We start from the raw sequence: 22136 nt of genomic DNA, 5'->3' as shown, positions 1-22136 counted from the left end.
ATCATAGACTGATACATACACCAATCATAGACTGATACATACACCAGCCAGACTGATACATGCACCATTCATGTACTGACACATGTACCAATCATTGACTGATAGATGCACCAATCATAGACTGATACATGCACAAATCATAGACTGATAAATACACCAGTCAGACTGATACATGCACCAATCATAGACTGATACATACACCAATCATAGACTGATACATACAACAGCCAGACTGATACATGCACCAATCATAGACTGATACATACACCAGTCAGACTGATACATGCACAAATCATAGACTGATACATACACCTGTCAGACTGACAGATGTACCAATAATAGACAGATACATACACCAGTCAGACTGATACATACACCAATCATAGACTGACACATGTACCAATCATTGACTGATAGATGTACCAATCATAGACTGATACATGTATCAATTAATTTTCACTATAACTTGAGTAAATCAAACAGGAATTACTGCAGGCTTATAACCTATTGAGTGCATAAACACACATATATATATAGACATAAGATCTAAGTATGGTTTTAGCTTTTAAGAACCTTCAAAAGAGGCAGAAGTAAAAGATATGTTTTAAACACACTCTTATAATTTTTAAAGTGATATTTTAATACTTAGAAACCTTTAAATGCAAAGAAATACAAAAAAAAAGAATACCACTTTCAATTTCTGGGCAATTTTTGCACCTTTCTAATGGCCAAGTGATATTTTTAATGTTTAGGAAACTTTAAAAGCAAAAAAACGAATACAGAAAGACTAAAAAGTTTCCATTTTAAATCGATTTCTAACCCCTACTTAAAATCCCAGACAAATTAGTGTTTTACAGAAATAGATTTTTACAGTCCTCTTTACAGTAAAAGTTTTCTGCTACCGCTGAACATTGTAGTAATGTGAGACTATCCAATTCATTTATTTGTTAATTTGTAGAAATTCTCTTTATTGTGTGTAAATATTTACACTGCTGTTTTCTTGTATTTACTGTTGATTCTCCTGTAATTAGAACATCAGTTCCAATTTACATTAATAATAGAACTCCTGGAGTCTGGTATTTATTGAAGCTTTATCATTGAAGAGATGTTGTATGTAGTTCAGGTATGAATTCTATCACTTGTTTTAGCATTAGATATATGATCTTCAATTATTTCATGGTCCGAAGGAGAGGGGCATAATGGCTTACCTCTGCCTGTCTGTCTGTTCCATAAAAATCTTTTGCCCTAGTGTCTGGTATATTAAGAAGGTAAAATTGTATTGTCCTTTTTAGCATTTGGTGCATGGTCTTGAAATACTTAAGTGTCAGTCCATATAAAGTTCAGACAGTGCCAATTGTGAAGTAATTCATGGTATGGAAAAAACCCACCAAACAAACAGTGGTTTTTTAGTCTACATATGCTATATTTTTACATTACAGTAATTATTTCCTTATTCAGATCTGCACTTTTGAGAAAAAACATACATTAATCTCCCACTAAAATTAACCAAATCAAGAACAATAACTCTTGCAAAGTGTCAATTTCATGTACAATCTATACAAATTTTATCTAAAAAGCGCAACAACCAAATGAAAAGCGAAGACTGATTATGTGATCAGTAACTATTTCTGAACAAGAAATAAAATTGAATTTTGACATGCATGAATCACCTTCTGTCTGATTTTTAGAAAGGGTGAGACTTAATGTCCTTGGTCCAAAGGAGAGGAGCATAATGGTTTACATCTGCTTGTCTGTCTGTTTAATATATGTCAATGTCTGGTGTCCTGGTCTTTTGTGGTAACATCTCTGAAACTGTTTTGTTAGACGTCTCCCAAATTTGGTAGGAAATATTGGTATAAAATGTGGATGTTCATTCTAGTTTACAAAGTGAGATGAAATTGGTTTTTTTAAAAACAGTGAATGAGATTTTCTTGATACATATAATACCAAGACTAAAATTGCAATAGGCAGCTGTACTTCCATGAGGGATGGATCCAGGATTTCAGGTAAGGGGACATAAATACAGATAATACCAAGACTAAAGTTTCAATGGGCAGCTGTACTTCCAGGAGGGATGGATTCAGCATTTCAGGTAAGGGGACATAAATACAGATAATAACGAGACTAAAGTTTCAATAGGCAGCTGTACTTCCATGAGGGATGGATCCATGATTTCAGGTAAGGGGACATAAATACAGATAATACCAAGACTTAAGTTTCAATAGGCAGCTGTACTTGGTACCAGTATCACATTGCATATCCCTGAGCGGGTGTATGTCAAAACATGGATGCTATAAAAATATAATGCATTTTTTTTTTGCCCTTCTACAAACTAATGTTTTGTCTAAAGATATGAACAATGACTTATTAAATAGAGCAAACATCACACTATATGATGACAAACTTTTTAAAAAGAAAATCTAACATAATAAGATAAAAATGTTCTACTAAAAAGGTTGGTTTGATTAGTGCAAAAGGAAAGTGAAAGTAGAGGAAATGGCTATTTATAGTTCAAGACACCTTTTCTGTCCGATCTTCATGGACTCACCCTATTTTCTTTGCAGGAAATTATTTTTTACATGTCCTTAGAAATGATACATAAGTGAAAGAGTAATCAAGGGAACCAAGATTCTAGCAGAAATGAAACAAATGTAATCCAGGGACAAAGACCAGACATGGAAAACAGACACACACAACAAAGAACATAAACAAACCAAAATAATACAAAGTAACAAAAGTAAATGAGAAACTTGAACTCCACTAAAAACTGGGAGCATGGACCAGGTGCACTTGTAGGGTAAGCATCATCTGCTTTTCTAGAAACACCCTCTGATTTGCTCATAAAAAGTCAAGTCCAGGGTAGACAAACGAGGAAAGGAAAACTATGACCCGTTGAATAAATCAGTTTTCATGAAAGTTTTATTGAATCAGTTTACATATTTTTTTTTAAATCCTAAAAATACACACTTCGCTATAGAAGTCTATGGGAAAATTAATACGATAGTGAGACTACTTCCCTGAAAGAGAAATCAACGAAACCAAGGTTATAGCTGTAATCAAAAGAATGCAATCCAGGGACAAAGACCAGACATGGAAAACAGACATACACAACAAAGAACATAAAGTAACTAAAATCATACATACAAAGTAACAAAAGCAAATGAGCAACTCAGAATGGATCCAGGATTTCAGGTAAGGAGATATAAATACAAAGAAATGCTAAGCAAGGACATTTTTTGGAGGTGAAATTTTTGAAAAATCACATTTCTATCCAAACTTTTTTTTCTGTTTAAGGATCATGCTCCAGGTTCACTATTTTCCCAATGAATCAGCACAAGAGTTTATACCTCTTATAATATTTAACTCTGCCCTAACTATATAAATCAACCTTTTATTGTTAGTTTACAGATCTTAATTTTTTTTTATTTTTTATTTTTTTGGAGAGGGGGGGGGCATTTTTAGAGAAGAAAATGGAAAAATTTATTGTAGAGTCAAATCTAACACACATTTCTTGCATTTTATCATTCAAACCTTGTTTCAATTAGGGAAAAGAAACTTTAAATACAGGCAAAGATGAAAATATATTGCCCATGTGGCATTGATGGATTTTAGTACTTTCATAAACACATCTCTGATCAATAAGCTTTAACTAAAAAACACATTTTCTAAGGATTAATAGTTAACATGAAACCACAATGGAATTGACTCCATTTAAAATCTGTGCAATTCTCTGTTAATTTGTTAAAATGCATCAAGTTTGTAGAAATTATTATCTTTAGGGGTGATTTCTATTTAAAAAGTGGCAAACATTTTAATGTTTCTGCAGACTTTATTTCAATTGGGATTTAAATGTGCAAATGGAATTGGTTTTTTTCTATGAGATTTGTATTGTATCTAAGGTTTAGAATATTTTTAACGAAAAGTTGACTCACAAATGGAATAAACTGTAAATGTTTAGAAACTATAACATTTATAAGCACAAGATATTCTTCTTTTGTAATAACATTAGTTTGATTGAATGATTGTAAATTTGTTTTGCCCTATGGGATGTTTCGTGTATTTTAGGACAAGAAAAAGGTTGATCAATCATACAGCCCTTCTTTGTACTGACTAACGGAGTAGTACTTTTAAGCAACAGCCAGCAGGTAGACATTGTCATTAGACACATTATTCTGAGTCGAACCAACAAGTTATTACTGTCTAAAATATGCCACTCTGCTTTTCCAACAAGCAGTAACTACTAATTTTAAGGTCTGGTGAATGACTCGCAGGAATTGAAACTACAATATCCTGCCCTACTAAAATTTGGTGAAACAACTTAAAAATAATTACCTATAATTTAGTTAAAACTTGATCTAAATTAAATTAATAGAAGACCTGCTAACTGTTCCCTTTAGTCACTGTATGTAGAATTTAACAACACTCCATTCTATTTTCTGTTTTAGATGACCTTTTTAGAATCTTCTGGTTTTTACCTTTTAATAATGGTTTGAAAAATATGGAAGCTAAAACCTGATTAGTTGATCAGACAGTTCATCTGTAAAAGAAGTAAAATTGAGAGAGGCAGTGACCGAATGGAACCCTTAATAAAAAATTGAGAGAAAAATTAGTTCAATACAGAAATCAAAGTCATGAAAATATCGGTGGAAAATATGACTTAATCCTAGACTCTACCAAAATATTGCCATCAAACATTGAATGCAACTGTATACCATTATCTGAAGAATATTATATCTGCTAACTTACCTTACTTCCAAAATGTTGGGTCACACCCAGAGAAAGCCATCCTCCTGCCAAGAATATACACTTGTCAGATAGGTCAAAATCTAGGTACAAGTCATGGGCAATCTATTTTTCCTCTGAAATGTTTTCAAGAACAAAGCCAGGACTTGTGGTATAAGAACAGGTTTGAGAAGGCTGATTCACTGTATGGTTAAATTACAATGTGGAAACAGAAAGTTAAGATGAAAAAAAGTATTTAGGCTAAGAAATTAATAGTCTTAATTCCTGCCGCTGGTAAGATAACAATAGCGTAGGTATGTAGGGAAATCATATTTTTCAATAACATTTTGCATTGAGTTAATGGGTAAACAATCTACAGCTTTTGAGCCAAAATGACCATAAATGTTTAGAGTACATGGGTTGCAGGAATCAAACATAGTATTTTTTTTCTGAAAACAAAATTTAGGTCAAAACAATGATCATGGCCCTTAACACACTTAAAATCAAATCGTGTCTTCCTATAGAATTTGTTTTTGTGACAGGATCCTACAAACATCAACAGTGCATCAAGTCATGTACCTGATGATGTAAAAACACAGAAAACATCTTTTAATGAAATGCTGATGAACATGAACACATAAATTGGTAAAGTATAAACATGAAGATGATGAAGGTGATCTATATCTTTCTGTCTGTTTATTTTTACAAGGATGAGATCTTGATAGAATGTTTTTTTTTTTGTCTGTTTTGATTTTGATCTGTCAGATATTGAGTTCCTTGGTCTCAATGTAATTGATTTTTTTATTCCCTTTGTTGTGATTTTGATCAGGATTTATTCTACAATTTTCTCATTAGTTTGATGTATGTCTTTACTGCTGCATTATGAAGACTTGATGGTTTCCCTCATTGAAATGTGTAGTTGGTTCCATGTCTCAATAGCTTCTGTCTGATCTCCATTTTGATATAAAAAAAATGTAGGCATTTTTGGGAATAAAGAAACTATGAGTGAATTCTTAGGCAGAATCATTCTTAAAGTTTTCATAATTTTGCTGTAACAAACAGTTTGACCTGATTTCTATGAACTTAGATATGAACACTGAATATATCATGATCAGTGGTTCATTGTTCATTGCTGACCTTAAGAGTTCTTTTTCTCTGCTTTTTTTTGAGTGTTTTATCTCTTCATAGAAAAAAATAAATAACATAATATGTTATCTAGTTTATAGTTTGTAATGTTGTTATTTTAGAGTTGTGTCCCTTGAAGAAGGGAACAATTTGAAAATGACTGGATTTTTAAAACAAAATTGCATGTTCTTTATTGGTGCTAATAAAACAAAATGTACCAAATTATATAAATGAAACAACCAAATGTTATTTTTTCCAGAGATTTTGTGATGCATATTTTAAAAGTTTATCCCAAATGAGAGATTTGGCAGCAAGATTTATATTTGGAAAAGTATATCTTGGACTCTTCCATGTACTGTAATATGTGTCTATTTTAAAATTTAATATTTGAAAAGATTCATGATTTATTTCATCAGAATTGTGATTGAGCATCAAAATTAACAAAAGCTCTTTATGAATTAGTAACTTTTTATTTGATTGTTGTACTGAAATGATTTATAAAATAAGAAAAAATCTGTCATAATTAATAATATTTTGACAATTTCAATAATAAAAGTAGTTTTACATCTAAGTATTTACAAAAAAATGTAGATTCATAAGTCTACTATATAGGCACATTTGTTGTTTCTGCACTTGTACACTGGGTTCAGAAAAGATTTTAAAAAAAAATGAAATAGAATTCATCATCACAAATGATTTCAGGATGGCATTAAATGTGACCCATCATTTGGGATTAACCTTTATTTCCTGCATGATTGACAATTGCTGATTCAATCTAATGATAAGTAGACCTTCTGTCTGTAACTGTTGAACTTATTGGCAATTACTGCAGGTAGGATATAACAGTACTCAATTCCACTTTCTTTTCAGATTACATTTCTGATCAGCCAATCAGATTTCTGCCTTCATGATTTTGAAAGTATTATTGAAAGGGACATTCTAGTTCACTGCATGCAGTGTCTGAATGGAACAATTAGTAGGTCTTATTATGTCTCACCCACTTTGGCATTTTTTTACCCTGTCTGTTTATCCATCATACTTTTGTCAGTGCAACTCCTCAGAAAATACTGCACATAATTTCATGAAACTTCATATATAGTTAGGACAGGATATTCAGTTATGCTTAATTCTGGGAATTTAGGATTCACTGAATTTTGTGGTATTTATGCACCTTTGGGACGTGGGTAGACATATGTTTTTTTTTGTTTTTGAATGCAAAAACAAGCAATTATTCTATTAACATTGTTGGTGATTGAATATTAAACCCCAGTGTCAATTCCCATTACTCCCTGGTGCCTAAACAGGTATTAATTGAACCTGTTTTGGAAAGATTTACTGTGAAACTGGGAGTTGGGGGGTAATTATTTTGGACAATTAACACAGGTATATGATTTTATAGTGAGGCAAAAAAAATATGTTTGTTTCCTATTGCCCTAAATACTTTAGTTTTTGTGACATTCCTAAACTTTTTATGGCCATTTTTGCTAAAAAAATGTTAAAAGTCTTGATTGTTTCTCCAATTAAACCAATAAGTAAAATGAATCTATTTCAGTCATTTATTTGTCTTGAAAATTATCCAGTCAGTGCAGGGTTTTGTTTTAGACAGGATATTCTGTTAAATGACAACAATCTCCCGCAGGAGGAAATGTCATTAAGGAAGGTTCTTCCACATGAGACAGTGTCATTAAGGAAGGTTCTCCCACATGAGACAGTGTCATTAAGGAAGGTTCTCCCACATGAGACCGTGTCATTAAGGAAGGTTCTCCCACATGAGACCGTGTCAATAGGATAGGTTCTCCCACATTAGACAGTGTCGTTAGGGGATATTCTCCCACATGAAACAGTGTCATTAGGGGAGATTTCCCACATGAGACAGTGTTATTAGGGGAGGTTCTTCCACATGAGAAAATGTCATAAAGGGAGATTCTTCCGTATGAGACAGTGTCATAAAGGGAGATTTTTCCACATAAGACAATGTCATTAGGGGAGATTTCCCACATGAGACAGTTTTATTAGGGGAGATTCTCCCACATGAGATAGTGTCATTAGAGGAGATTTCCCACATGAGACAATGTTAGGGGAGATTCCCACATGAGACATCGTCATTAGGGGAGATTTCCCACATGAGACAGTGTTATTAGGGGAGATTTCCCACATGAGGATATGTTATTAGGGGAGATTCTCCCACATTAACTGTTCCTAAGGTTAACAGGTATGGTATAGATGAAATATGTGTATACATGTAGAGCCAACTTCTAAACAAAGTTAATTAGAATTATAGCTCCAATTTTTGTCTTGTAATAAAAGCATTGTTGTAAACTTGAATGATTGTAGTCATTTATAACTCTTTGTCAATTAGTTTTTTTTTCATATAATGGTATGATGAATTAAATTTGTCACAAATGTGAAATTTGACACGTACATATCAAGATAGATGGAAGTGGAAATGTACTTTATTTAGATTTTTCCTCTTTGGGTAGGTTGTACTGTATTTATTTAGAATCCATTTACTTTTACTTAGTCTACTCTAAATAGGTTGAAATGAAGTTCATTTATTTAAACTTAATATTTTGATAATAGGAAATTTCTCACTCTGTTGTAATGAAATTCTGTGCTGACAAAAAATGTTGACAATTGACTGTCATTTTATCTGAGCTAGCATAAAACATATTATATATTCAATTGTATTCATAGTTATATGGCATTTTCTGTCAAGTCTCAAATATATTCACATTAAATTATATGTAGGTACAACAGAACTCAGTAAATGGGGGAAATTTGTCAATTTCCTAACTTTTAGGGGGAAATGCAAAAAATGACCAAAAATATTCAGTTTGTTTGTTGGGGTTTAACGTCCGAGCAGCAATATTTCAGCTGTATTCAGACAATGAACATGAAATGGATGATAAAATGAACATGAAATGATAAAAAAAAGAATGGGTCACAAGGACAACAGGGTCGACAAATTTCGATTGCCACTAGAAAAAAGGGGGGATGGGTAAGGTCGGGCAATTTAGCCTCCTGTGGCAGAGCGCAAAGGTTCCTACTCCTATCGAATACCACAGCAGGGTTCTTTAACGTGCGAGGAAGGTGGCATCTTTCCCAATACAGTGCACCACTATGGTTTGCGGTCAGGTTTTCCGTATTATAGCCTGACAACCCCAGCATGTAACATGCCAGGGGTACCCCATTCCACCACCTGGGGCACACATCCCAGTTGTTCTGAGCACTATTTAGTCGCCTTTTACGACAAGCTTAGCGCTGCTGCAGGCCTATTCTTTTACCACCCGGACCTGCACAGGGACCAAAAATATTCAGAAACTCCTCTTTTCTTATGAACCCAACATTTCAAAATCTCTGAATTTATGCTTGGCAGTGTGTGTGTGTGCATTTGTGAATGCTGTTATGAGGAAAAAATATAAGTTTCATTATAGATAGACAGACATAAAAATTCATACATGAAGACACATGAAATAAAGGCCACTTGTTCACTATATCTTTATTGAAAGGTAGATCAGAGAAATGATTTAAGTGTTTCAGTGTTTTGGAAATTTCTGCTTTGGTGTAAAAATTAACTTTCTAACAGTATAAACTGACATGTACCTCACCAAGGCTAAATTCACTTCAATAGAGAATGGGAATTTTAAAGACATGTATCTATTTTACATGTACATGACTCATTTTGATTTTTTTATATAATGCTTATTTATGACAAGCCTGAATGTCTGACTAGGATTAAGAGCCCCACGAAGATACATGTACATGTTCTGGTAATAGAATTTTGTTGTCTGCCATCAGTGCCGTGGAATGTAAAATAAATTGGTCAAAAATAGAAGAATTATGTTTATTCACAATGCAAATTAGTATTGATTGACATCTTATCAAAATTCTGAAATGTTTTTCTTAAGTAAATCATTTCTTACAAGATTAAATCAAGGTTTTTTGAAGCCATCAGATATGTTTTCTGTATGTTTCAAACAGACAAACATAGAATATCTAAATACTTAATTCATGTTTGTAAACATTGGTAACTTTTGATAGACGAGACTCATTGAAATGAAACACAGATGTTTGTTTCAGATGAGAAACTTACAAATTATCTCAGGAAGAATGTTACGCCCTGAGTAAATACTAAGCAGAATGCCATGCCCTTATTTTGACAATGTTATGAAAGAATATGACCTATGATTACCCTGGATTGATGTTAGAAATTACGCACATGGTATGTCAAGAAAATTAATGGGAAATTCCACTTTGATTGAATCAGACCAGAGTCTTAACTGAACAATAATTGTTTTGCATTATTAAGTATAGGAAATATGAAGGTGGATGTACGGAAGAGGTCCAGCAGCTAATTGGCTTGCTTTCAACTTTTGTGAAGCAGGTACAAATTTTACAAATTTCTTTGCTGTCTCTTGATGAGTATAACAAGAATGAATTGTCCTTTCACTGTTGTTTGTTTAATGGCCAGTTTATTTAAATTTGTGCATATTTATGTTTGGTTACCATTATGGACATTATTAATAGCGAAACACAAATTTTTAGCTTACCAAAATGTTCTGTTCTGAAATTGGGAAATATTGACAAAACTTTTATTTTGGCTATTTTCATAATAAAACCAGATAATTTAATGTAAAACTTTTGTAATTTTTTTCATGAATGAAAATTTTAATATACAAATTATCTGAATTTCAGGATGGTGCAAAAGTAAAAAAAATTGGACAAATCATAAAAAAGACTACCTCAAAATTTTAGCTAATTAACCAATGCTGAATAGTCAATACTAGGTCATTTCTGTTTGACTTTACTTAAGGTAAAATGAGTATAGAACATAAAGCTGGAATTGACATGAAGCAGAATGTACTTGTGTAGGAGACTGAAATAAAGCATTGTATGTTATAGTCACATTTTAATGCTAATTGCCAAAGGTTTCTATTGAAATGTCTATTTTCAAGCAGTAATATGATTAAATGTAAAAAATGTGTAAACTATTCACAATCTATATGCTGTACAGGGAATACATATTTGATTGTTAATTAAATGATATTTATTCAAAGAATATGTATATTAAAAAGAGAGACTTGTGGTAAGACTAAAGTGCTGGTAGCATATACTCATGTGGTAAGAGAGATAGATAACAGTAATTCACAATATACAATATAACAGTGATGAAGTATAAGATAACTGATACTAATAATTTATGTCAAAAATGCTTTTTATCTTGACAAAAGTGGTTTTTTTTTTTTTTTTAGCTCACTTGGCCAAAGGCCATGTGAGCTTTTGCCATCACTTGGCGTCTGTCGTCCGTCCGTAAACTTTTACATTTCAATCTTCTTCTCTGAAACCACAGGGCCAAATAAAACCAAACTTGACACAAATGTTCACTGGTATGAGGGGATGAAAGTTTGTGATTTTGGTGCCGATCGGAAATTCAAGATGGCCGCCACCGAGGATCTTAGTTTAACATTGGACCCTATGAGAAAAACATGTAAAAATCTTTTTCTCGGAAACCGCTTGACCAAATAAAACAAAACTGGAAACAAATGATCGTTGGCATGAGGAGATGAAAGCTTGTGATTCTTTTGCCATTTCAAAATGGCTGCCACTGTGGATCTTAACTTAACCAAAGTTTCCGCTCGAGAAAATATACATCTAGAGGTCGCCACATGATCTTCAACAAGTGGGAAATTTCCTCCATGTAGCAAGCTCTAAATTGCCCCAATAAAAACAAAGTGGATAAATCAGTGAACACAATACTGAGGGGGGGCTGGAGGGGGTCTGATCCCGGAATCCCGACTTTATTTTTACTAAATCCCGAAATCCAGAACAACAAAGGAACTTAAAAACTGCTAAAATCCCGATTCCCGGTGGATTTATTTCCCGAAATCCCGGGCTTAATTTTCAGAAATCCCGAAATCCTGAGCTTAAAAACCTCTGATCCCAGCATCCCGAAAAAGGTCCGGCCCTTCCTCAATACTATATCAGTTTATCATTTATGGTAAGAAACTAAAATGTTTTAAAAAAAGACAACTACATGCCAGTGACTATATTTCCTGCCTTGGGACAGGCGCAAACAATATGCAGCGGGGTTAAACTAGTTTTGTTGGATCCAAACCCTCCCCCTCTATACGGTCAAAGGCTAAAATAAATACAAAGTTAGACACACAGTAAAAATCAACCTGAAATACATCCAATTCATTAGAAAAGTACCTCAACAATTATTAACAATAACATAGAAGACAAACAAATGAGGTATAAACAATGAATGCTCGCAGTTACTGAAAGCAAGCTCAGGACACAAATAAGGATGACAAATCTTCAAGCCTCCCAACACAAAAAATATCAGTTACAAAACTTCCAAAGGATTTAGAACTGCAACATCATAGACTATGTTGGTCTAGCAAGAAGTTGTGCAATGACTATAATGCTAAAATATGAATGATTAAGTTATAATGTAATGATCTAATAAGAGTATCAATATTTTTTCCTACAAAGACAAGATTTAATGATCTGACAACAATGTCAAATTTATATCCTTTATGAATCAGTCTATTTAAATAATTCTTAAGATTTGATGGACATTGTTTGCATTTATGTGCCTTGTAAACTATATTTCCATACAAAACTGGATGTGAAATGCCTAGTTTAATAAGATTAGTTTTTTAGCAAAGTAATCATGTTGGAGGCTAAGAAACGCTGTGTTTTGCAGAAATTTCATGGATTCCGCAAAACAATGGCAATTTCTGCATTTTTAAAGGCCTGGTTCCGGATTTTAATATGTTGGGGTTGCAAACTATGCATTATGTCCCCTTTCCAACCTGTCCCATGCAATAATTCCTGTTTACCAATGCTTTAAATTGCAAGAAAATCTTCATCTAAGGAAAATTCCTTGTAAATTTACACAAAATTATATGAAATATTTAGCAAGTAATTAAACCAGGTGAGCGATACAGGCTCACGTGAGCCTCTGGTATTATTGTTGTTGTACTTTTTAAGGTTTGTAGGTCATAGGTTTTGTTTCCTGGCTAGTTATGTCGAAGATCTTACTACTGGTTATTGTTGCTTCACTGTGAAGTACATGTAGTTAGTTAAAGGATGATTGTTTAATTTGGATGTTGAATAATTTTATGTAAGTGGAGTTGAAATGCCCTCCTGTGTCTTGCATTTTACTTCCTAGGAAGTCATGCCAAAGATTGTCCATGAAATGAAAATAGGTTGTATATTTTGGACATAGAGTAATGTGTCTTGATTTTCTGTAGACTGATACGTCTATAAAAACTAGTTTTTTAACAACCTGACACTTAGAGTGTCATAGGGTAAAGTGTCATTGGGTAGGGTGTTATTGGGTAGAGTGTCTTTGGATAGAGTGTTATTGGGTAAAGTCATTGGGTAGAGTGGTAAAGCAGGAAATTTTCATGAGGGTTTGATTTTAGCTATATTCTTGAGGTTTGTGAAATTTTGAAAATAAAAAGCTCCCAAATTCAAATCAAGAAATTTTACATGTATTAACTTCAATTCCATTAAATCTGAAGATGCAAAAAATAAAGACTGCGAAATTTTACACTCCTAGTCATAGAAGAAATTGCCAAATTTGACACTTGCCAGAATTAACTGTTATAATGTGTATTTCATTGATCAAACTTTTTGCATGAAATTAGCTTGCAGTGGATGTTACCCTACAAACAATCAGTCAATGCTATCACCTAATTCATAGGCTTTTTTTCCTGAAAGAAAAGTCTGGGAGCGACCTTCAAGTAAAGTAGAGGTCACCCAGTTGTGAACTGATTTTTTTTAGTTTTAGTACATTAACCTCATAACTTGTCTGTAGGAAAATATCAGGCAATCCCAGGATGTGTTCTTTTAAGAAATTTGGATAATTACTGTCAATTATGGTAGAGGTGATCCATTTTTGAAAATTCTGTGAAGTACTCTATTTAGCTGTAGTACATGGATGTCAAGATGGTCTCTTTAGAAAACTAGTGGCCATAAATGAGTTGTTGCTTGCAGATCATAGACTTCTTAAAGGTTCAAAATGAGAAATTATTTCAAAGGAAGTTCATTACATTTTCTTCTAGTCTAATAGTTTTAAAATGAAATATTTCTTTCCCTTTTTATGAGTTTAGTAAGACCCATGGGTACTCGAAATAGTTTTTGTTAATGCAGTGCATGAAAACTACATACTTGTACCACTCTTTCCACATTCATAAACTCTGTTAATTTAATAAATTGAATTGTTTCATGACTCTCTTGCACTTCTAATTCTTGCACATGATTGTCTACATTTTTTGTACTTATAAAAAAAAATATGGTATTTTTTTGTGTCTAAATAAGGCCATGCTTTCAGTTCCAATTCTACCAAGTCCTTAAATCAGAGTAAAGTACATATTAGCTTACAATTTATAATTTGGTCAGGCATTTTAAAACTCTTTGAATGCCACTTATAATAAAAGGGTCTACTGTTTTATTGTTATCTGCCTGTTTGGCTGACTTTTTTTAAAGTTGCTAATATTGTTAGCGACTTCTTACACTCGTAATATCTGCACTTTATATTTGCATATGATTTGCATAATCATATATTTATACTCCGCTATGCTACAGATCTTTGCCGTGTTTATCACCATAGTGTCATAGTTCTAGCTTCATACAAGATAAAAATGTACCTCTAAAATATTACACATGTGTGTTCTAAGTTTATTTCTTGCTTGTATGAGAACAAGAAGTTTACATGAAATGATCACTTAGCATTGAAAATTACCCAGTTTCCAATTTAGGCACAGGGGCTAGTTATAACACTATATAGATCATATATATATATATATTAGCAGGGCCCCGATATCTATGAATATTCATTGCCAGTTGTTTAATCTGGTTCCTAATCTGGTTCCCTGGTCAATTTCATTAGCAACCCAAAGATTGCTAAAATATACCTTTTTTAAAAAATATCATTCAAATGTCTGTGTGTATTTTTTGCTTGTATGAGAACGGGAAGTTTACATTTAAGGATGAAATGATCAGTTAGATAGCATTGAATTGATGTATTATTGACCAGTTTCAGATTCTAACACAGGGGTTTGTTACAATTGACTACTTAGGTCATATATACAGTGAAACTTCACCAAACCAGACCCTAAAAAACTGGTCTTCCCTTTTTCAAATGTCCTCGCCGATATACCTTAAAACCTGTGTGTTTAGTCTTCAATAGACGGGCCACCCCAAAACTGTCCATCAGCCAGTTTTCACAGTTTAAGGTACATAATTCAGGTGAAAACAACCTCTTTAAAACCACTGGTTTTGGTTCGCCTGTACTAAATGTGTCAGGAAAAGTGATAACATAATTAATAATTCAGCCACTGACTAGTTTACATTTTATCAGTGGACAAATGCTAATTTAAGTGGACAGTTGTTCATACAAACTATTTAGTCCAGACATCACCTTTTGTCACTGGGTGAGTGTTAATTGCTGTGTACACACATCAGGTATCCTGGTCTTATAATAGTGCAATCTTTTAACTGTCAATTAATGTTATCAAAACAACAAAGAGGTGAAATTATTACTTATGTTGAAAGGTAGTCTAATAAAACAGAACAAATGATTAATTGCCAGCAATAGCCATTTGATCTTTAATACACATTGTTTCTAAATGTGAACATTTTTTTTTGCACAGTACCATTTGATTTTAATCAAACCATTTACAAATGATATATTAACAAGGCCCATAGTTTGGAATTGGCATCAAACATGTCTCAGCTGGCAAACTGACAACCTGTAGGGTTATAAAACACATAAAGGGAAACAACTCTTAGAATGCATTGCTTTTTTTTCATAAAACCACCCCTATAAACTGGACATTTCCTCTTGCCCTAGTAATGGCCGGTTTGGAGAAGTTTCACTGTATTATCAGGACCCAGATCTATATAGCCATTGCCAGTTGTTTAATCTGGTTCTGGGTAACCAGTTGTTTTGATTGAAAACATTTGGGTAATCACTGTTATTAAAGAGTACACAATCATATCAAGGGAACCAAGATTGTAGCAGAAGTCATTCGATTTTTATTGCATTTGTGTCATTTCGGATGTTGAAAGTAAGCCAAAATCAGTGGCAGAGAGTATTGGACAATTAGCAACTTTGAAGACTTCTGTCCTTCATTCGTAACTTTTTTTCTCAGCAGCCACTGGTCTCAGTCACTTAATTAAGGGCGTTACATGCCATGGAATTTTACTTGGGGTAACCATAAATTCCTGTTTGTACAAATTGTTATACTAAAGTTGAGGTGTGGGGATATCACCAATAAGCATTGCCTTGCAGATTTTTTTGTGTAGGACCTGCTCACTAAGTTAACAAAGAATGACATCCATAGAGTTCAGTCATTTTATTAATGGTGTGGGGCTACCCTCTGTAACAAGGGTCAGGTGGCTACATGCAGCATGTAGGTGGTAGTTTTTCACTGGATTCCATCTGGAGGTCCATACTGGCATTTTTCAATCAGTTATGGAATATTTTTCATTGTTTTTGAGTAATAAGTGGTCACAGTGAACCCAAATGTCATTTTTACTGTATTTTAAAAAGAATTCCTCTGATTTTAATGAATTGTTTTTTTTGTATTTTGTTCCTTAGACTTGCTAATTGTTCCTCTTTACAAGGTGTTTAATTAGTATGCTAGCAAATTAAATTCTATCATTATATGTTTTTGAGAAATTTTGATACTAAGTGATACATGAAAGCACCCTGAAAGCAGACCTTTTTTTAATTAAATTGAATTTCAGAATATTGCGCAATATTGTATTCCAATCAGTTGTTGTGTCCATAATAAATTGTAAGTCCCTATGTTTAAGTGTGTCAAAAACTAATGTTTTGTCCACACTTGCCCCCAAATGAACAGAGTTCAATCAACTGTGGTTGTATCATGCTGTGCTCACCTAAGCATTTTATTTTATTTTTATGCATTTGAAAAATGAAACACATGCAAGGTTTCCAAATGAATTAATTTAAGATTAATTTATAATTGAGAGAACCAAGGTTTTTCAGTTCCATTAATTGGCAGAACTTGCCAAATTTGAACAATCTATTTAAATTGGAATTAGTTGGTGTCATGTTATGGTGTTCTAGTTAAAATTTTTAATCTTTTCGTATTGATTAAAGATGACCTATCAAAATTGAATTTGACTTCTGTTTGTAGACTCTTATTGGTTTAATGGTTGTGAACTTTCACCAATCAAATTTGACCTCTCTAGATCAAATTTGATTGGCTATTTGATGACTGCACCTGATTATGATAGATATGTTTTACTGTTGTTTGTAATTGACCAATTACAATAGATAAAGCATGTTATTCACATGTTTTTCATGTTAGAATTTGCAGGGGGATGATTGTATAAGATAAAAGGAAATTATCTTATTATTATGATTGATGGGAAGTGATTTTTAGGGAGAGATAGGACACTGTTTTAGCTGCTACAGTATCTTGTAAAGTAATTAAAGTTTTAGTTTATCTAATGTAATCAATGCTGGGGTTGTTTGTTGACATTGGTCTATTAGCAAAATGACATAGTTTTTCACATGTTTTCTCATTAAACTTGCTGAAAATAGTAGATAATTTTACAAAGTAGGACATGTACCTGAGAAATACATGTCTTTTCAAATAGATACCCTGAGCCATTAGTGACATCAGATAACATTGTCTTCATTATCCTCTCTAACAAGAGGAGTGGGTAGTTAACCCTCCTCCTGAATGTCCCTCTCCCAAGATCTACCATTGAGTATTACTTCCAATTATAAGTAATTGTAAAATTAAAAAAATCTCTTTTTATTATAGAATATAAATCTACATAATCTAGAGTATATATATATTTCTGTTTTTCATAACTTGGTGAAGCAAAAAAAGAAATGACAGAATAAGGTTATACCAGAGTATTAATTTGTGTTTTATGACCAAGGGTAAACAGCTTTGTAATTATTGTCACCAAGATGACAAAACTTCTGATCAATTTATTGCCAGATTTATGTCAGATTTTTATGACATTGTGAAAGAAACATGACTTTATCTTGTTATTTTGTACTGGGTGTTTGTCCTGAATTTAAGGTTCTCCCAATAGAAATAAAGTTTTTAAGAGCTGTAACGATTTTTTAGTTGTTTTTACTTAACTCACTGAAGTAGATATTTATTGACTACAAGATTTTTGTTCTTTTTTTTCAGTCCTTTTATGTAGTTATAAGATTTTACGATTGTTTTATTGGTATTGATTTGTATTCTTTGTTTTTTTTTATGATTGTTTTTTACGAAGAATATTTGGAATTTCTTGAAAGCTTTGTAATTCATTTGTTTATTCAGTGAAATCAAGGTTAAGCATGGTTAAAGTGAAATTCATCATTTAGAAATAAAAAGCTGAATACTAAGGATGAAAACAGACAAACACAACAAAGAAGGTACAATCCTTATAGAAATACAGGGATAACTAAGTAAATAAGAACATTAACTCGTGAACTAGATTCACTGTCAAGGTAGGCAGGGTACATGTACATGGGCAACCAAACATTAATGGACAAGGTGCACTGGTTGGGTAAACATAAATGAGTAACTTTCTTGTTTCAACTCGTAGACACTGCCAAGGTATTTATGTAGTGTTTTTAAACGACCTCCAGGTGTGTCTATTTAGCATATTTATTGATACCCCTCTCAACAAGTGGGTGGTATATTGGAATCGCCTTGTCTACCCATTTGTCCGTTATTTAGTTCAGTTTCAAAATTTAGTCACAAAAAACTTGGCTTTCACTTGTCGAATTGATTTCAAATTTGGTTTATGGCTTTACATAGAATATAAAGCATATACTGTTGGCCATTTTTATAAAATCAGATATCAACTTCCTATTTTTATGGGACTTTGCCATTTTTCACTGTGTGAAATGGTAAAGAAAATTCTCATTTCCAGAATTTTAGCTTCCGATGAATGGATTGATATCAAATTTGGTATGAGGCTTTATAAAGATGGGACATAGGTTGTAAGCGTCATTTTTTGCTATATGATATCAACTTCTAATTTTGTGTGACGACCATACCAGTGGGGGTTTACCTAGCATGACAACACATACAACTACCTTTGTATGTTTTCAGTATTGTTGAAGTTGGTTAGACTAAAAACAATGCATATGAAACTATGAAATGTTCCTTAACTTGACCTCCAGGTGTGTATTTAGCATGATATTTTCAGGATCATTATAGTAAGCACCAAATGTTGTATAATCAGAGTTATTAGCATGAGAAATGTCAGTAACAACGTCTGTAATAATTAATGCCAGAAACTACTGCTATTATTATATAAAAAACATAAAAGTCATCCTTGCATATTTCCTTTCTTTGTAGAAAAGTCATAAATATTAGAAGAATAATATATTTTGCTTACAGAATATATAAGTCTGATTAGTAAACTATTCTAGTAGCCTTTGTATTACGTAATCAGTTTTTTTAACTGAGGATAAATTAACACAAAAATGATACATGTATTTGTGTCATGGTGATTAGCACAGTGTGAATCGTGTTCCATGAGGATAAAAATACATTTGCTTCCCTAGGTATTATGGGTAATTACTTTTTAGCGGTATATGTTTACATAATAGGGGAGGAAAACTAAACATATAGTGAGATATTTAGCGATCTGTCGGAATATTGTAACTATCAGGTTGTCTTGAAAATCAGGTAAGAAAATTTTGTTGAAACGGTCTGTTTGTTTCACTCATGTCTCTTGGATATATAAAAATGTTAATAGTGGTTGTGTCACTATAGGAGCTCTTTTTTATAATGGGGGAATATTGTTTATTCTAACATATTTGCACATTAAATAATGCTGACTTCGATATTGGAAGATAAGAGATATATTAGGTAATATTCAAAGTAGTGGTTTGGTTGATATCATTGCTTTCTTGTCATTTTAAGTGAATATTTAAATTTTCCACAGATCTATGCACTGGAGCTAACTCCCTCAGGATCATACTATATTCTGTGGAATTTTTTATTTATGTATTCTGCCACACAAAGTGGCAAAATATGTTTAGTTTCTGGCCATTCCCTGATGGTTCCAGATGATAATTGAAAATGAATCAATGATTTTTTTTCATGTTGCACAGTTTTATAATATACAGATTTAGTTCATTTTCAGCAATCCAACCTGTAGTTTTTGAGCCATTTTGAACATTTTCCTCCTTTTTTCACAATTACATGGCTGGGTGTCACCTAATGTTACATTGATGGACTATCTTTATACTCTGTAGTTGGGAGGTATTGTATGAAACCATCCATTTTAATTGACAGGTATGTGTCTGTTTGGTGTCTGTCTGTCTGTCAGCTGTGCTAAGTCTACATCACATCCCCTTGAAGAAATGTCTGACATGATTTCATGACATCATAGTTCAAAACTTCCCCAACTGCTTTTCCTCAAAATGGGCTCTAGAGAGTATCACAGTAGTTATTCAGGTTTAAAAAAATCTGGCTATTCACATCTTTGATATAATCATGAAATAAAAATTAGTGGACATACAATTTGAATTTTGAATTTTTGAAAAATGTTATATTATATTCTTGAAGTTATAAGTTAAAACGACTTAATATAACATCAAAGACAAACAATAACATAGATTAATGGTGTCATCTTGATTGAATAACTTGTAATATTGAATACCTTATTAATTATAGAGTATAATACGTATATAATACATATATAATACAATATTGAATGCTAAAATTGACATTTATCCTGGTTGTAAAGTCATATGTTGCATACTTGTTAACCCACCCTAAAAAAATAATGAAAAATTAAGAATCTTACAAAAAAAAAAAATAAGTGGAAGATTTGTATTATGTGATGCCCCCAAAAGTTGTCTGTCTGTCCATCTGTTTATCCATCTGCCCATGGCTTCCAAATGTTAATTTAAAAAGGGAGGATTCTGTTCCGCCTACATGTAAGCCAAGTTCACAGAATGATTTCCATCTTGTACAGCTTCATGCATAATGACATAATATTTGAAAATTTCGTTTAAGATGGTACATATAATTGGTTCTTGAAATGATGGTTAATTATGATTCTTAACATCAAAGATCAGATATGGACCACCTATACATATACCTTTCCTGCATAATCTTCAACTAACTGCATCGTGAATCGTGGTATTTTAATGTAGGAAGTGAAAATCAGCATGTGATTTAGTTTCTAGCCAGATTGCTAGAGACCTTTCAACCATTTACTAAATATGCCGTTCATAGTTGAACTATTACTTACCACTTCTCATGAATTTGGCAATGAAAGAATAGTGGTTAAGGGTGCAGACTGGTTAAGTGTTGTTATACTGAAAAGTATTTAATTAAAGCATACACATAAAAAATTTCCATGGCATTCCAAAGAAGGTATTTTATTTTCCATGAAAATTCTAAAGAACTTACAGACTGAGCTATTTCATTATTCAGTGAACAGAAATTTTGAAAGTTCTTGGCTATTAGTTTCTCATTTTTGTACTAAATGAAAAAAAAATTCCGAAATCGTGGGTTGTAGGGGTTGGATCCCCTGTATATGCCACTTTCTGGGTAGATACAATGACTTGCTCTTGTGATTTAACATTTCACTGGGCCATTCTGTAGCATCTACCAGGGTTTCACAGTGTGCCAATTTATCCTCAGTATTATCTCATTAAGACTGTAGATTGAGGTAATCATCCACCCTCCCTGTGTTTTCATCAAAGCTTGATTATATAGCCATGTCTTTTATCTACCTATAATCCTCTTAACTTTATAAATTAGTTGTATGGTTCATTAGGTGTGGGTTATCTATGTTTACTGTTTTCTGCATAAGGAGGTGTGGTCTGATGATAAGGCTCAAAAACCCCAAAATTTGGGTATTCTGTTGAGGTTGTGCCTATATGCAATTTATTTGTTTTTATTGTGAGAACTCAAAGTTTCATGAAACATTTAAAAGAGAGTTGAGAAACCAGCTTTTGGTAAGCTATAACTATTGACCTTGTTGTCAAATCATTGTACTCCAGTAACAGTGATGTGTTTTTTTTATATATATATTTAGTGGATTTCTGCTTGTTTACTTGCATTACTAATGGTAAAAGCAGGTGTAATAGCCCTTGTACTCTGGGGTACCTGCTTTGTGTTATCTGTAGCTAAAAATATTTCAACTAATATAATTTAAACTTTACCCAGTGTTTATATACATCTTGAAGATGAACATCTTATATTATAAAGAAATTTGATTATTTTTCTTCTACATTTTCAGCATGTTCAGCAAAAACCCACACTGTA

General features: G+C 32.7%; 1 protein-coding gene across 16 annotated transcripts in view; it reads left to right on the top strand.

Moving 5' to 3' along the window:
* The window catches only part of LOC148603565 (zinc finger CCCH domain-containing protein 10-like), a 132385-nt gene that overhangs the window by 63502 nt on the left and 46747 nt on the right, over nt 1–22136 (top strand). Inside the window, exon 1 of one of the 16 annotated variants that reach the window (XM_088552039.1) lies at nt 19388–19538. The exons of the other annotated variants lie outside the window; for them this stretch is intronic. The gene's annotated coding sequence lies outside the window, so the exon portion shown is untranslated. Of the gene's footprint in view, nt 1–19387; nt 19539–22136 lie in introns of those variants that run through there. 16 annotated transcript variants of the gene reach the window in all.

Source organism: Perna viridis, chromosome 11 (assembly GCF_037379345.1).
Source record: "Perna viridis isolate PV_CMFRI_1.1 ecotype Kerala chromosome 11, ASM3737934v1, whole genome shotgun sequence".
In the NCBI taxonomy this organism is placed as follows: domain Eukaryota; kingdom Metazoa; phylum Mollusca; class Bivalvia; order Mytilida; family Mytilidae; genus Perna; species Perna viridis.
Note: the sequence above shows the minus strand (reverse complement) of the source record. Positions and strands in the feature narration are given on the sequence as shown.